The 17,243-nt window shown below is 43.3% G+C and overlaps 1 long non-coding RNA gene across 1 annotated transcript in view; it reads left to right on the top strand.

Annotated features, from left to right (window-relative positions):
- LOC308064729 overlaps positions 1-17,243 on the top strand; it is a 45,356-nt gene extending 28,113 nt beyond the window's left edge. Inside the window, exon 2 of the long non-coding RNA XR_013928507.1 lies at positions 1-17,243. This exon is cut by the window's left edge and continues 11,933 nt beyond it. This is a non-coding gene — a long non-coding RNA (uncharacterized lncRNA).

Here is a 17,243-nt window from a genome sequence, read left to right as displayed (position 1 = left end):
GATATTTCTTATTTTGGTTGTGATTTAGAGCGCTCTAGCAGTTTCCCAAACTCAGAGGGAAGCAAAGTTCCCATTCCAAAGTGCACCTTTTATGTGGAGGCCTTTTTTAGTATCATCTTTTGAGTCCATACTTTGCATTCACTGTAGATACAAGATAGTTTTTCCTAATGAACAGCTCATTAGGGAGCAAGGATATAAGTGATTATCACCAGATTTAATTCTACTTCTTTATGTAAAGTTGAATGAAGTGTTAGAGCAGGCAAGCTACAAGAAATATGCTGGATAGTCTGAAAAGGTTTTGAGTTTTTTATAATCAATAATAGAAGGTGTTAACGAAAGTACCAAAAGAATCGTCTTATACTTCATTATTGTGCTATGCCCCTCAACTAACAGAACACCTCCCCTGCATAGAAGAGGATTTACTGATTGAAAAGTCATCTCCTCAGCTGGACTGCTCCTTCCCATCACCGTGCAGGGGAGATCTGCTCTGCTTGTGCTGTGGGTACACCACGGCCATGTATAATGAATATTCCCACAGCCTCCAGCTTGCTCTTTACTGGTTCCTCTCACTTGGTGTTTCACATGACAAAGCCACAGTATCCCCCCATGAGACAAGCTTAAGCTCAGAAGTTATATTCCTGGCAAGCATCCCGGAGTGGCAAACAGCAGAAGGCAACTGCCAGAGCTGGAATCTCTCTGCTGAAACAACTGATCCTGTACAACAAGGCTGCAGTGTGCTGGCAGCCCACTTATTGCTCACTCTCTGGCTCCAAGGGTGTTCCTGGTGGGGCTTCCAAGCAGGAAGGGGGGAAAAAACCAAAACAAAGCAAAAATAACAAAAAAAACCAACCAACAAAGGTCATCCTGTGTACAGGAAGAGGAATACAGAGTTTAAGAGCCTTAAATAAGAATAACCGATTATTTCATCGACTGTCACCTGCACCCTGTTGACATGCTTACTTGACAGTCGGATGAGCCATGAAAGTTGGTTACAGGCTGGACCACTGCCAAGCAAGACACAAAGGAGAAAAGAAGTTTGTTATATTGGCTTCATCCCAAAGGCTGCCTGAACCAAGAGTCCAAAACTCATTCTCCACCTCCCTGGGTATGTACCTCCACATTCATAACACACGGGTACAGATCCCAAACTAGCTGTGAATCCCCATGCCTGTGTATTTCCACCAGAACATCACTAACATGCTAAAAAATTAAGCCTGTATTCTAACGTTTGGTTGGACAGAGGCCTTAATCTGTCCCTGGGCGAGGAGACGGCAGCTGCTTGTGTACTTTCAGACAGGAATTGTCTCCCAAGCTCAACAAGCCTGTGTTTTCTGGCTTGCTGCACTCACCGCCATCTGCTCAGATGGCACATGCTCCCTTTTAAGCCAGTTGGGCTCTTCCCTTAGAGTACAGGAGACAGGCAAAGGCAATTCAGATCGGCAGCCCAGAAAATGCTGCCATAGGTATATATCCTTCAAAGAAGTCGTTCTACTTCTTCAGCTCTTAGGTACTCGTCTGAGATACTTATCTTTGATGCATTTGCAAGAGGAGAGCTAACCTGGTGGGGAAGAGGTGTGGACACTGCTAGATGGCTTCCAACATGTATGACATCATCTAGAACCTAATGAAGGAAGCTTCCAGATGAGCCTTGTGTAGTCATCAAGGTGAACACCACACGTAGAGGTGTGATGGAAAAATAACCCTTGAGCTATTATTTCAAGTCCCCACGTGACAGACGTGCATTAAATGTTTCTCCCTCAGCAAGGGATGGATGCACTGGGGAAGAGACAGGACCACTGTTTTGAGAGCAGGAATATGCTTCTGCTCACCTACAGTCTGTCTGGGTGACTATTAGACCAGACTGTTTCTATTTGCTATACCTCTCCACCCACGGTTATCTCATTTCAAGCTGATTTCTGCCATTTGAATTTAAAGGTTTATCTCCTCGTGTCCAGCACTGTGGGTTGGACCTTGGTCTTAGCGACAGCCTGTTCCTACAGCAAAGCTATAGCAGTGCACGGTCTGTCAAGTCGCCAGAGGAGGATACCTCAAAAGTGAAGAAACTTATTACACAGTATGCTTCCTCTGTAGTTCAGGGCTCATGATACAGACTCATGCCTTTGAAAGTATTTATTTGTATTTTAAAAACTTAGGAAGACCTGGACCTCAGTTCCCAGCCTCCATAGGTCACAATGGCTGTATTTCTCTACCACATGAAAGCGTGTGGGGACAGGTCTACTAACGGTGCTACTGATTAGGCCTGATTAGCGTCTAGGACAGGTGGAGACCAACTCAGCAGATCTTCCCATCCCATGATTAGAAGCAGTACCTGCTTCCCCGAAAGGGCACATCCCCTCCTTCCATGCCGGTGAGTGGAGGAAGAGGATGGTGCTGCCTCGGGATTCAGCCCCATCTCTGCCAAAGCGATGTGCAGTTGCTTGGCCAGGATTACCTTCCGCCCATCTGCTCACCCTACAACACCCCACAGGAGTTTCAAGAGCTACTGAAGTTGCAGAAAATCAATTTCATTGGCAAGCAAGAGCCCTGGGAGTCTAATGTACATGCCCATCTGAAACATGATGGGAAAGGGAAATCTGCAGCCCCTACCCACGAGCCAGGGTTTAGAGCTGTGGAAAGAACTGAAAAAAACCCCACCAAATTGCTACAGATTTAGTGCCTTAAAACCCTTCTTCCAGGAATGTCCAGCTCTGCAAGTTGCACTCTACAGAATAACACTGAATTCCTGCAAAAAAATATACTAACAAATTAAAGAACTGATATCTCTTTTTTCTTTTTTCTTTTTTTTTTTCACCCCCGTGAAAACAGTCAGGACTTTAAGGCTCTGAGACTGTAATTATTGCAGACTTGGTACACCTCACTGTAACAATGCAGGAAAATACCACACAGCAACAGGGAGAAATAGGGCTGACTTTTCTTCCTTTTAAATCTCAATTAAAAAATACATTGGATGAAATTTCCCATTAGCTGGTACTATTTGTACATCCTATGTTCTTTCTTTAATTAAAAAACATGCTTATTGCAATACTGCCAGAATCGCTTTTACGGTATTTTAATTGTAATGTCTCTGCCTGATTAAAAAAAGAAAATATGAACTAGAAACTGCCTGCAAAAAGTATCACAATGCACATCCCAAATAGGATGAGCAAAATGGCACAGAAAACACCGCAACACAAGTAGTTTCCAACTGTGCCTACTGACAAGGGATTTCTAAATGGGTTTTATGGTTGATGCCATAGACAGGAAAACAGGGAAAAGCTTTCTCCTTCTTTCAGCAAACTCAAAGGCAGTCTTTATCAGCAGTGACTGAAGCACTGGTTAGTTGACAACTACTTATGCAGGTGTACCAGCAAATATTTGATGCTTTTTGCTAATAGCACCAAAGCCTTGGAAAAAGTCAAGCCAAATCAGTATCTGCATTTCTCTGCTCCCCAGCTCTATGCACAGGACCCATTCTAGCCACAGTCTGATCTAAGCATGAATTACAAGAAATGCAAAATACTGACGGATAAGCATTGCTTCAAAAAAAAGAATAATTGGCGCTGTCCTGAGTATCTCTGGGGCTTGTCAGTTCTCTACTTTTTTTTCTGGAATCTCATAGTTTGGAAAAAAACCCCAAACCTCAGATTAGCTGGAGTATTCTGGAAACTGAATGCACAGGTTTTAGAGGCAGAAACTGTGGGTGAGGTGGGTCAGACCTTTCTGAAAACCTCAGCCTGGAGCCTGACCATGGAAGAGGGAACTGGCACGCTGGTTTTAGCAGGACAGCTAAGATACAGCAAAGATACAAATGTTAGGGGGACAGGAGGGGCTGTGACAAGTGATATTGAGGCTTTTATAGAATAGGGGCCAAAGGAATCTTCTCCCTTATGCCTCCAAGGATGGCCATCTCCAAATTGCCATTAGAAAAGCAACAGGGTATACTGGCTGCATCACCCCAAAATTCATCCCCAAGGTACTCCTGAAAGGTCAGGCAGCTTTTTTGGCCTCCAGAGCTCCCTAGAGCACTATAAATTCAGACAAAGACAATAACATATGTCTGAGGTATCAACCCATCAAACACAAAGGAGTTACTCCACTGTAAGCTCTGCGCAAAGGAAATTTCCATCTGTCCTGGGTTACCATAAATATTTCCATACTTGTGATGTTGGGATTATGAAAATAACTGCAATATGCTGAATATACAGTTATCTACAATCTGTCTATCTTGTATCTCTTCTCCAATCAGTATTGTCTGAGCAGTTTCACAGTCTGGCTACTAAACTTTCCACTGCTGATAACCACGTGTTCATGCTTCGTTTGTGGAGGAGGAGGTAGAAACTGCTGAGCCCCCATGGCAGGGAACAGGACTCAGTTGCCTAATGCTGTTTCTCTACTGCTTTGGTCTCCAGACCTTCTGCTCAGACAACCTGGTCACTACCAGAACCACTATACGCATTTTGCTGTATGTTAAGACAGCCAAAGCAGGGTCACTTTAAGGCTGCATATAAAGGTGACACCCTTCTTATAATACTCTTTAAACAATTTCTGCAATGTTCAAAGCATCATCAGGAGACAACATAGAGGCAGTATTCAAAATCCTCATGGTGTCCTAAAAAGGGGAATCCAAGAAATGGCCCATAAACATGTGTTGGGTTTGCTGGATACAGCACCAGAAAACGAGCAGTAGAGCATCTTTACACAGGCATGGATCCAGTAGCATTCCAGCTTTTTTTCTTCTGTAAAGTCCATTATACTCTCAGCTTGTGAGTGCACAGACAGCCTGATACTGAGTCGTGAAAGCCAAAGGGAGCAAAACTACGATTTAATCCCATTCTCCAGCTCCAACTAAGAAAACCACTCCAGCTAGACTAGGAAGGGGGTGCTTCAGTTGAAGCCCGTATCTACACCTGCCTGCAGGTTAGGGGCTTATTGTCATGCCCACCTTGCACCTGGGGAAAGTTGTCAATAATCTGACCTGCTCACAGACTAGGTAGTTGCTACCTTAAGTGGCTCACCTGACCATGATTCGTCTTACAACGGGTATCTGTAACGCCTAAGATGAACAAGTCTTTGGTGGTGTGTGTTTCTCTCTATCAGTACTGGAGTCTAACCAACTTCCCTGAGCTGGACAACTTAAAGATAAGGTTAGAAAAGATAAATCTCAGTCTCATATCAGAGTAGACCCCAGCATGTCTTGACTCCACATCTAACCAAGACTAAACAGCTAGCAGCACCCATGCAAGTGGGGGTGGATGCAGCAAAGAAACTTCAGCAAAGATGAAGCTCGGGTAAACAACTACCTTGCAGGCTTCTGCTTCTAAAACGTTTGATTCCTGTGTTTGGCATGTAGCAATGCAGACAATAACAGCATCTAGAATATTTTAATGCTGCTTTCCTAACTTAATCTACATTATAAACCAAGCTTCTTGGAACACATGATAAAGGGGAGAAATTATTTGAATGTCAGATGAGGCAAAGCCATAAAGATACCAATCCAGACTTCATTAAATTCAATCAGACCTCCGTTTGCTTCGTGAGTGCTGACTCATAGATCAAATGTGCCTTTGAGTGGGCGCAAAGTTCAAAGGGTTTCTGCTGCAAGACTGTGCCTCAGTTCTTCACAGAGACTGATCCCTGAAATCCTCATCCAGATTTGCAGCCAAAAGTCTCAGAAATCTGGGGTACTGACCTGTCTCCTCTACTGTATGCTGTAATCACAATGAGGTTAAGAAGAATCTCAAATCATATAGATTTAGGATTTTCACTGGGGAAGAGAGGGAAAAAAGTTGTACTGAAACATTTCACTTTGGTTTTTAATCTCAGTTCTAACTTAATTTTGATTGTTTTGTTGGTTTTTTTTTAACAGGAATGATGCCTGCTGTAATAAGTCTTGAAAACCTCTGAACCTAGATAGAGCAAGTTTAATATTTTTTGGAAATATTCTCACAATAGGGATAAACTTGCAAAGATTTTTCTTTATAGAATGAGTGAAGTTAGATTGAAATATAATTGTCAAAGCACGTTTTTCATCATCATCTCAATGAAAATCTAATATCCTTAACATCCCTTTAATATAAAAAAATCATTTTTACAAGCAAAGATGACCCAGGTCCTTAAGCATATAAAGAGTCCTTTTCCCAGTTTTTGAGCTCCATTTCAGCAGGGGCTTAAACATAGGCTTACCTTTGAGCAAGTAATTTCACCAGAACAAGTAATTCACTTAATGCAAGCATGTGCACAACAGTTTTCACAACTAAGGCCTAATTTCCAGGGAGTAATATTTCTGGCACTGAATTAAAAGTAATTTTAATTCCTACTTTGACAAGCCACAAAGATATACTGACACGCTGAATCTACCCCAGGGTATGTGAACCCTGAAAACCCAGTGTTTCCCCCCATAATTGTGCACAGTTATTTACTCTCCACCAGTCATGCTCCAGGATCTTGGATTATTTATTACATTGGGTGGCTGTGGCCTGTAATTCTGTAACATCATTAATTTTGTAAATGCTTCTGCAACACGTTTGCCTCAAAGATGCCAAACAAAACAGAGCTGATTATTGTTATCAGCACTGCCATTATCACTGAACGCCACTCAGGACAGCAGCACTGGCAGTAGCTGGGGGAAAGAGAAAGGGGGGAAAAAAAAAAAAAAAGCCTTCCTACTCGTACTGTCATTATGTCTCAAACAGCATAAACGATGCTTTCTGCATACATAATAATTAAATCCTTCCCCTGTCCCCCATCATCATCCTGTTGTATCTACTGAGAGCAGACTCAGCCTGCCTGACCAGGGGTCTCCTGCGATGCTGGAGCTGGGGAAGGGAAGGAGAGATCACAGCCATGAAAAACTCCAGCCCTGGAGGAAGAAGAGCACTGAACCCCCCCTCCTGCAGACCTTTAAGATGCAGCAGGTTGAGCCTGGTGGTGGTGGTCCCCAGCAGCAGCGTCCGGCCGCCTTCTATCGTGACGTTATCGCCATCTCGCGGCTGGTGGCCAGCAGGCCAGCTGGAGTCTTCATCCCACTGGCCGCAAAACTGGAGGGCAAGCTGAAAAGAAAATAAGACCCAGAGAAGTTCAAAGCTCGCCCCTCCCCACCCTTCAGGAAGCCAGCTGGCCGAGAGCACAGCGGAGACGCCTGTGCCACACCAGCTGCTTTCCCGGGGGGACACCGCGTGGAGCCAAGGGATGGAGGAGCGTTGGGGCTGGAGAGGTCCCCGGCCTTCGGAAACACCTCCCGCAACTTGGGGGTTGCCCCCCTTGTCTCATTCTGGTCTGGGTCACCAGGGGGTTGCTGCAGGGCTGGCTGTGGAAAGTCCGCGGGTTTCCCGGTGTGTGTCTCTCTCTGCCTCCCGAGAGGCAGAACTGCATGTTAATTCCTGGCAATGTTGTAAAAACAGCCTAAAGAGTTTAGAATTAAAACATCCCGCTCGATGGGAAATGTTTTGCTTTACAGGCTTTTACAAAGGCTTTCCTGCCATTCATCTGCATCTAGAGACACATTCCTCTTTTCAAATACCTTTTTGTCTTTCTCAGCTTACCCAGTATTATTATTGCCTCTCCTTCAATGGCTTGCATTGCCAGTTCCAAATAAAGCACTGGTTCCCGACTCGTGACAATGTCAGAATGTCACCTACTTGTTTCCAGTCATGGTGTCTCCTTACCTCTAAACTTTAATCATGAACTTTGCAGTGAAGATGTGACCGATTTCTTACGTGTGCATATTTTTGCACGGATGTGTGTACAAGTGTGGACACATGCATTGATAACATATTCTTTTGGACTCACATGTGAACTAGCAAGAACAGCCTCAACTGATTGGGGGAGGGGGGGGGCGTGGAACAGACATGGAAATATTTGTGGTCCTCACTGGATTGTGCTAATCCAAAACAGCAGTGGAAAGAATAACCTCAATACAAAAGCAAAATAAAGTTATTCCATTTTCAATCAAAGCACATCACGTGCATTAAAGCTTTTGCTCTGGAGCTGCGGTTTAGGTGAATCAATACTGGTGGTACGATAGTTATTCTTTCAACTGTGCATTTGTCAATTCTAGCTTTACGTGCTCGATATTTTATACAATATTCCCCATAGCACCTATGATTATATGTCACCAACTATTATATGGTGACTACTGTCCTGATTGTTTACAGCAAGGAATGGGTGCTGGCTCCCAGGTTAAATGATACAACTGGTTTACATCCATCCCATCTGTAGGGTATGGATGCTGGTAAGTTCTACCCTCTGACCTATTCTACGATTTCCCTGCAAAGGGAATTACTTGGTTCAATTTAGACTGAAGCCTGGGAGTGCATTAACACACATGCAGTGAAAACATCTGGGAAGCAAAACCTCCAGCGTCAGAGGGAGTGAACCTCTTCATCATTATAGAAGTACAAATAAGCCTTCACGTCTGTACACAACTGTTACAGAGGGTACAATTTCTCCATGGTTGCTAAGTGTAATAGGACAAGTTTCATCTTCATTACTTGCAAACATCTATCTATATATTTCAGAGATTTAGGACAAAATTCCAGCTGAAAGGATAGATATGTTTAGTCACTCTCTTTCCAGAGAGGCTGTGAATTGCTCTTCACTGACAGTGCTTTGAAGCAGATGATACACAATATACAAGGGTATACAATAAATCCATTGAAAAAGTAGATAATTAAACTTGTTTTTGTCTCAAAACAAGGGACAGAGGAGGGTACAGCTCATGGAAAGACCCATATTTCCCAGGTACACTGCTTACCAAGCCAACTGCAGCACAAACTGCATATTCCATTACAAACTCCATAAATTCTTGTCTGGCACAAACTCAACCAATGCTACTAGCAAAACACTTCATCATGTAGTTGCAAAATTGTGGGATCCATCAGAACATTGGGGCTTTTTTTGAGAAGGCTTGCTAAACAGTATAAAGTCACTCTGATGTCACTCTAACCCTCTGAAGCCACTTAGAAGCCTCCAGTAGCTCTAATGGGAAAGCAAAGGCATAAGGAATATACCAGGTTGTTCTTGCTAGTACCAAAAACTTAGTCAGCTGTTGATAGAAGTTTTGCAAGAGTTAATAAGAATAAACGCCTTTTCTGAATTTGAATATTTTTTTTAAAGATAATCCCTCTTTCTGACTAGAAAACACACTAGTTCTTCATTTAAGGTTCTCTATATAACATGAGTGTTTAAGCTATTCTTGCTAGGTTTCTGCTGTCAACCCTTAGAACACTCCACACCATTCAGTGTTATACCCTCTGGCATAAAAGCTAGTAGCTGATACCCACCACTGTAATAAGGCAAAAGAAATGGTTGGAACCATCTGGGAAACTAAGAACTATTAACCATCTTAAGAATGTCACTCAGAAAAAATATAAATAGGCTGAAACCAAGTGTTATTCAGGTAATACGTTTATCCACAGTAAGAGGCAACCCCTGCACCATCAACCTAAACAAAGGCAGACAGATTTTATTGCTCAGAAGAAAGTATACTACCCAAGAATGATTACACAGAGGCAGAAATTAGTTGGCCAAGGTCATAAAAATATCTGTTGTTCCATCCAGTCAGTACCTAAAGGTTGCCAGTGACAAGATGCCTGGCTTAGTCTGCTGCCATGTGCATCACTTTCACGTGTGTCTTTCAAGTGATTTTGGATTATTTAATTATTTTTTTAAAAATAAAAGTGAACAGATGAACATCAACTAATAACACAGGACCAAGAGACGTTTATAATCTCTTGTATCATCCGTGCATTGTCATGAAGAGAATAAATCTAAAGAATCTTTCTGAGGAGAGAAAGGGGGTTTGCTAAAGGAAAGTACTTTAAATTACCATGGCACAGAAGAATGTACGGGGGGGGGGGGGTTAGAGGGAAAGCAGCTCTGTAGGAATTGAGGAAAGGCTTTGAACTGATGAAGGGAAATGAGACCACAGAAGATTTTATTTGGTTACCCTTCTCTTGCTGTCCTACACCCTTCCCTAAGATGAAAGAGCCGCTCCTTAAGACCTTTGAAAGCAGAAGGTATCGCCTAGTGCAAGGCTAATGAAATAGCCAGCTGCCCTGAATCACAAGCACAGTTTGCCTGGACCTTGTGAATCTCATATGATTACCCTCTTCATGTTTTCTGGGAGAAAAGCCCAATGCAATCTCCAACTGTAATGGACTTTTTAAGTTCCTTTACTGAATGCCGGTGGCTATGTCCAGTCCCTATTAAGCAGCCTATGGCAAAATGCAGCTGAGCTCATCCCCCTCACTATTTTTTCATAGAAGCAAAACTCTTTCCTTTTCCATTTTTTCCCCGGCTTGGCACCCAGCATTTGACCGACAGTGTTTAATTTAAACACTTACTCAGTAAGACTGAAGAGCAGCAGCAGCTGCAAGCACCAGGGTCATGGCTGGGTGCCCATCCCATGCTCGCTTGTTGAATGAGCCAGGAGGAACCCACAGAGCCAAGGAAAGCTGCACATCAGCGGCTAGCAGTGAGTGTTTTCCTCCTGTGCTTTTTCCAGCTTCAGCACGGGGTGCAGCAAACGGCAGGGAGCTTGAAAGTCAGGATGGGGGAAAGAGAAGCTGGCATAAAACAAGGCCTGAACGGTGAAACTGGAGCTGGCTGGCTGCAGCTGCTGCAGTCAAGTGGTAGCTTCACACTCCGGCTCAAATGTACACCAGCTAGTTGGGGAGACGATTTGGAGAGAACAGAGCTTATGAGACCGTAACATCTCTGCATCCATCTGTGTCACTGTCAGCGCTCACACTTGAACATGGCCAGCTTCAACTGGGTTTAACAGGAGGAGCGAGACCATAGAAATGCAAAGTTCGTGAAAATCAGTGGCTAGATTGAGGCAAGAGACTTTTCTGGTGTTTTCCCCAAGAACACAAATATAGCATGAACTGAACACTTCAAATGGTCACCCAAACTTTTGCAGGATGTGCCCTTACACCAACACCCACAGAAAACCCACCCTGGCAACATTGTGCACTTTGAATTGAGTACAGCAGATAACCCTAACTCAGTGGGAAACCAAACCCTCAAAATACGGGCAGAAACTCCAGGTGGGTGGGAAATCACAAGCGCTGGGAACCTCTAAGGAGCCCATTGCTCTTCCTGGGATAGCACAGTGCGTGAGTACCAGGGAGGGGATCCAACATGAACATTCAATGAGCAGTGTCCTGCAATATATTCCCAGGCCTGATATCCACCTGGTGTGTGTCATGCAGAACTCATTTCAAGCCCGCACCTTATGTACCAAGTTATATACTGCTTGTTATACACAGGTTAATTTGAGGGGGGGTAGCAACTCCTTCCCCATTATAGAGCTCCAGAACAATGAATGATGTAAAGGTAAAATGATGTTTTAAGAGCATATGATACAAGATGTACTCCTTGTCATTCAGCACATTGTCTCCTTCCTCCCTTCTGCACCTTCTTTTTCCATTTTCAGGCAGATTTCTTTCCATTTTATGTTTTTAGCCGCTGCTGTTGTCAGCCAGCCTGGGGTTGCCTTTATGTCAGCCTTTGGGGACACGATCTCCCAGTACCAGTTTCTCAGCTCGTGCCTATGACTGCCAGGGCTCAGAAACAGCAGCAGCGACTGCAACAAATGAATAAATAACAGTGATATACTGGCATCCCCACACAGACTGGCAAACAAGTCACAAAGGGAAGGGATTGTAAGTGACCACTCTTTCAATATTTCATCTAAATTTTTGTGAAGAACAATCATTCTGCCAACACAAAATGTGTTTATCTGGTTATTTTTAACTCCCTCTTCCCCAAAATGCAAGGTTTGGGCTTAAAAGGGCTGAGAAACTTCTGTTTAGACACAGTGTAAATAATTTGAACCCACTTTGTGGTAACTTTATAATTTGGTTAGGTGGGGATTTTTTAAAGTACAGTCCCAAAAGTGAGGACTGCAATAACCATTACAGACACAAAGACAAGAGCCCTCATCCTCTGGTCGGAAAACGACGGACATTTGAATACCAAACCAAGAGCCAGCAGTGTAGTTAAACAAAAGACTCTTCTGTGCTTCAGCACTCTCTTCTGGGCTGTGGGTTTCAGCTGAGGGCCATCTGCAACATGGCCACAGAGAGAAAATCTAAAGCCTGGAGAGGTTTTCCCACCAACTCCACCCCTGGCAGCCAGCTTTATCTGTTCCCCCAGACACCCCGGATAAGACACGGAGCACAGTACCGCTCTGGCACAACAGCAACCTGCTTGCACGTGCAAGGAAGTCTCCTAGTTGCTTCCTATGGTCTCCAGCTGGAGAAAGGCGCACGCCTCCCAGCATGTGTGGCCAAGCAAAGGTTTGGAGTGCTGCAGACACAGCGGAGACTGACACCCACAAGGTAGCCTTTTCCTGACAGATTGCCATTTAACCAGCAAGTACGGAGAGCAAGTGTTCCTGTCCTCAGTCACCACAGTGAGACAAGGTTAACATTTTAAGTGATGGAGTACAGCATATATTTCCCCACGCCGCAGACCCAGGACTCCATGCCACATTCGAAAACACTTTAATTTCAGTGATGGATACAGGGAGCTCACTTTCCAGGCTGTGAACTCTTGACAGCTCCTCAGTTTAATACATCAGGAAAAGATTTACACCCCTCACCCAACTCACATCCACCTGAAGGAAAGAAAAATGTATATTTGGAGGAGACAAAAGAGGAGGGGAGGTATTTTATTACACTAGATGTCTTTTACAAGGGAAGTATTTTCAGCCATCTGCTCTAATTATTCCTCCTGTATTGGCCACCATCTTCATGCAACAATAGAAATAATTATCTCCTCAAGGGCAAAAAAAAGAAAATATTTACAGAAACAAACAAAAGTTGATTATTTTTAGCTCCTAGGGAAAAAAGAAACAACAAACTACTCCTTAATGAAGGAGCAATTAGGAAGGTGGGTAGAACATCTATAATTAAAACAGACAAATTGGTGCAGGCTCCTCCCTCCTACACATACTTGAAAGGGATGCAAATGCATGTTATTTGCTACAGACAGTGGAGTTAGCATGCAAAACACTGCCCAGTGCCCATAGAAGCTGAACCTGTCTCTTGGCATCATTCCCTGCCTCTCCTGATTGTAGGGCCTCTAACCCTTTGCCAAATCGCTTGAAAAATTCTCACCACAACTGCAAAGTTACGGAATTTCAATTGGTATGGCTAGGTGTTCCTCTGTATAACCAGGATCCCTGAGACAAGCATGACAGGACACTCTTTCATCCTGCTGTTATAAGAAGTCTCCTGCATGCATTTCATCACTCAGTGCAAAAAAATGTATTTTTTTCTACATAAACTAGAACGGAAAGAGGACTTTTGCAATTGCCTTTTCATTCCCAGCAGCGTATAAGGATTTTGCTAACAGAGAGAATGAAGGCATGTATACAGCTCCATAGAAAAGACAGAATAGCATCATCCAAAAGAGAACAGAAAATACTTTACTTTTTGCAAAACCAAGTATAAGCAGTGAGAAACAATATCCTCTCTACCGACAGTACAGTGCAACACCTTGTTTTGTAGACAAATACATGGATTTAGGCTTCTATATAGAAATGAATAGTATTTAGCTGGCAGTGCTATGAAACCAAAGAATGGCCAGACTGAAGACAGTCAAGGCTAATAATGAATGCAGAAGTTCCCAAGGCTTCTCCTAGCAGTCTCAGGACAGAGGGTACCATCTGATGGTCATTACAGGAGCGCAGCAAACAAACACTAACTGGCAGGGAAGAGCTGAAAACCAGCACGCTGTGAATCCTTATCTAGGGAATTTCCCTCCCGTTCCAAAAAGGTCAGTTTTCACTACAGAAAAGCAAACAGGAAAGAGATTAAGAGTTACCATTTTTTGCAGGGCTTGTCTTGTCCACACAGCAATTTCAGAGAAGCTGCCTTCAAACATTGAAAGAGCCTGTATTGAGTTTCTCTGGAAATCAGAGTGCCAAAACAGTCTAGTGGATCGTACAATGTGATCAGCCACCCCATAAAGGACTTTCATTCATGAGCACATCATCACAGTACTCCAACTTTGTCATTGATTGAGGCATTTCCAAGCAACTTTCTAAGCTGGATGTAAGGAAGTTGAAAGTGACACAAGGAGAACCTCTGGAAATGTTTGCAATGGACAATCTACTTCCATCCTCTTAGTTAAAGCACCGCATTTATCTCTACCATTTCTGTTTAACCTATTTCCACTTAGAAAGTCTTTTTAAAGAAGAACATGGCAAAACAGGGAGGGTATTTGAACTTCTCTAATTTCTCCCAGCCTTCCCTCAAAGAAAAGACAGCCTCTTGGCTTCTAGGAGTTCGTCAGCTTCAGACCTTGAGAAATTTTTCACCCAGTTCAGTTCCATGTGATGATGATCCTGATAATAACATGATCTGACCACTGATGTCCTTTTTCTCTGAGAGCCAGCTTTAAGACAGTCCCTGATGCCAGCTTAGCTATGAGTAATAGGGTGGCAGTTTTTAGATGTTGGCACAAACTGCCTTGGTAAAACAGTGAATTTCACTATTGATTCAGAGGCCTGAAGGGAAGCCCCTCTCGAATTCATGTCATGGCAGAGACCACCCATGGTTAACCCAACTGAGCAGACACTGGTAAGCGAACTGGGCAACAAAGATGAGAGAGATAATGGGACTGTCTTCTTCCAGTTTCTGAAAGAAATTATACAAAAAATGGCAGCAATGGTTGTGCTTGAGTCCCCAGTCACTAAGAAAGTAGCCTTACACATATTAAAAAACAAGGAAGGAAAGATACCTAGAGAACTATACGGTGGGGGAAAATTAATCATTTATGCCAAAAGACAACATTATCCACAAGGAGACTGAAAGAAACTGTAGCTATGAGTAAACTAAAGACAGAAACCGGCAGAACACTTCTGACTATCCATGCATTGAGAGTCTGTAACAGATTTCCAGAGGGAGCAGGCGAGCAAACTGTGTTTTCCCTTATGGATCGGCACAGTTGACATGATTGCCCATGATAGAACAAGCCTGGAACATAACCCAGCAAAACCTTTCCAAGGCCACAAGATGATATTTTTATGCTTATCTGCATCATCTCCTGCTATGTAACTTCTCTTTACCCTTTACTCCAGCTTTCAAATGTAGGTGGTATTAACCTACCGAAGAAAGCCACGTGACAGTTCCTTCATTAATGACTCCCGTAAGCATTGGTACAGCAAGGATCAGGTCTGGGACATGGCTAGACAGGTGGTGCACTATCCAATACCTTTATTTCTAGTTAAGACTCCCTGTACCTCGAGTTAAAAAGAAAGAAATGCTTTTCCTTTTCTCTCTCTTCCCCTCCCCTCCCCCCCCACCCCCCCTTTTTTTTAAATTTTGGAAGTCCTGCCAGAATCTTTCTGACTTCTGCTGAGTTGCACAGGCACAAGAAGGGAAGAATCTGGTTGGGCATGTTCTCTATGGGACTGATGAATGACCCTAGTCTCTCTACAACTATTACAGGATAAATCTGTTTACGCACAAAAAATTGACCTGGGATGGTGAGGTGGGACTAGAACCAGGAAACTGGCACGTCCCAGAGGTAAAAATGCATTTGCAGCCAACAGCATTAGTAACTCAAGACCATAAACAAGCCACGCTGTCATTAATTACTCAGACAGGGGCAGTCGCAAAAGCAGTGAGAAGACCCAAAAGCCAACTGTAAATAGTTCGTCTAGCTGATTAGTTCAGGAAAAAAATGAGTGGGCAGTTTCAGAGGTCAGAGCCCATGGCACAAGTCTCGGGCCAATTTGCAACTGGACAATGGCATGAGAAACAGCTTAATTCCTGTTAAAGAAAAAAAAATCCCAAATAACTAAACCAGCGAAACCACTCAAAAAAACAACCACCAAAAAAAAAAAGGCTTTTCCAGCAGGGGAGTAATCACTGCAATTTCCAAGCACAGAAGGTAAGGCTCTTTGCACCAGAGGTATTTAATTAAGGACATGGAGTATTAGTTAAATCTAATGGTGCTTTCATAGGGAGGGCACAAAAAGACCGCTGGTGTCAGGGCTGTGCATGTCCCAGACATAGCACAAGTCAGCTTCTTATGCACAGGCAACAAAGTTCACCCAAATATGAGGTAAAACACAAAGTAACGGACAGGTATGAGCCGTTAAGCCAATCCATAATTAAACCATGAGACCCAGGGGAAGGTCCAGGCCTAGGTACCACAGTCACACCAGTCCCAAAGTGTTGTTCTTGGGTCTGTCAGGGTCTTTTGATGGTTATAATGGGAGGTCAATCCTAGAATCAGAAACCTCAGGATTATTAAGGAAATATTAAGGAAAATGCCCTGGAAGCAAAGGAAATATCTTGAGGCACACGAAGAGCCCTGTTTTACAAAATGCAATTTTTCTCTAGTCATTGCGAATTCACAAGAATCTTCCTAATGTTCATCTATGGCCTGATATTCAGAGACAGTTTATTTCAGTGGAAACTATCCCAGTGCAGAGTTTTAACTGCAAGCCCAATTTACATGAAAATCCTGTGCGTGTAAACACAATGGGGAATTCAGTGCGATCTTCCAGTTCAGATACAACATGACTGGTTTTCCTTTTCCAGACCACAGCTAAAGGGCAAATATAATTTACACTTCTCTCTAAACCAGGGATTTCTCAAAAAATGAAGGCTTCTGAGACAAATTAAAAATGGTAATTTAATGGTAATGAGAAAATTGCAACATCATGTTGTTGACACAAACAGGATAACCAAGCCTGATGACTGTGTTAGCCTTTGCAGTACACACCATGCAAGTATCATCGCACAACTGAATGATCATGACTTACTTCAACTAATCTAAGAGCAAAAATTGCAAATACAAAGATTAGCTTAACCATTTTCCAACCACCTGCAGGAAAAGAAATCAAATTATGTACCTATATGTCAGCAAGGATTTCTGAATGAACGCTACAGTAAATGGGGTGGGAGGAATGAGGCTGGTCCACCCCAACAGTGCCAGTGGAGATCCAATGATGATGATGGGGGTTTTGGATCAGTCAGGAGAAAAAACACTCTTATGAGAGTCCCAAATTAGCTGCAAGGGTGGGAGGAAGGCCAGAGCACTGGTGTGAGATCCAGCCCCTGACTTTCACACAGCTTTCAGGGGGAAGTAGGGAATACAAGTGAACTGATGCACAAACCGTCTCCACTGCAAACCTGGTTTTTGAGGCCAAGACTCAAAAGTGCTTTGAAGAGAGAAAACGTTGCATGTAGGCTACAACTTGGTACATCCTATGCATAAAA

The sequence above is a fragment of the Falco punctatus genome (genome assembly GCF_963210335.1).
Source record: "Falco punctatus genome assembly, chromosome: 5".
In the NCBI taxonomy this organism is placed as follows: domain Eukaryota; kingdom Metazoa; phylum Chordata; class Aves; order Falconiformes; family Falconidae; genus Falco; species Falco punctatus.
Note: the sequence above shows the minus strand (reverse complement) of the source record. Positions and strands in the feature narration are given on the sequence as shown.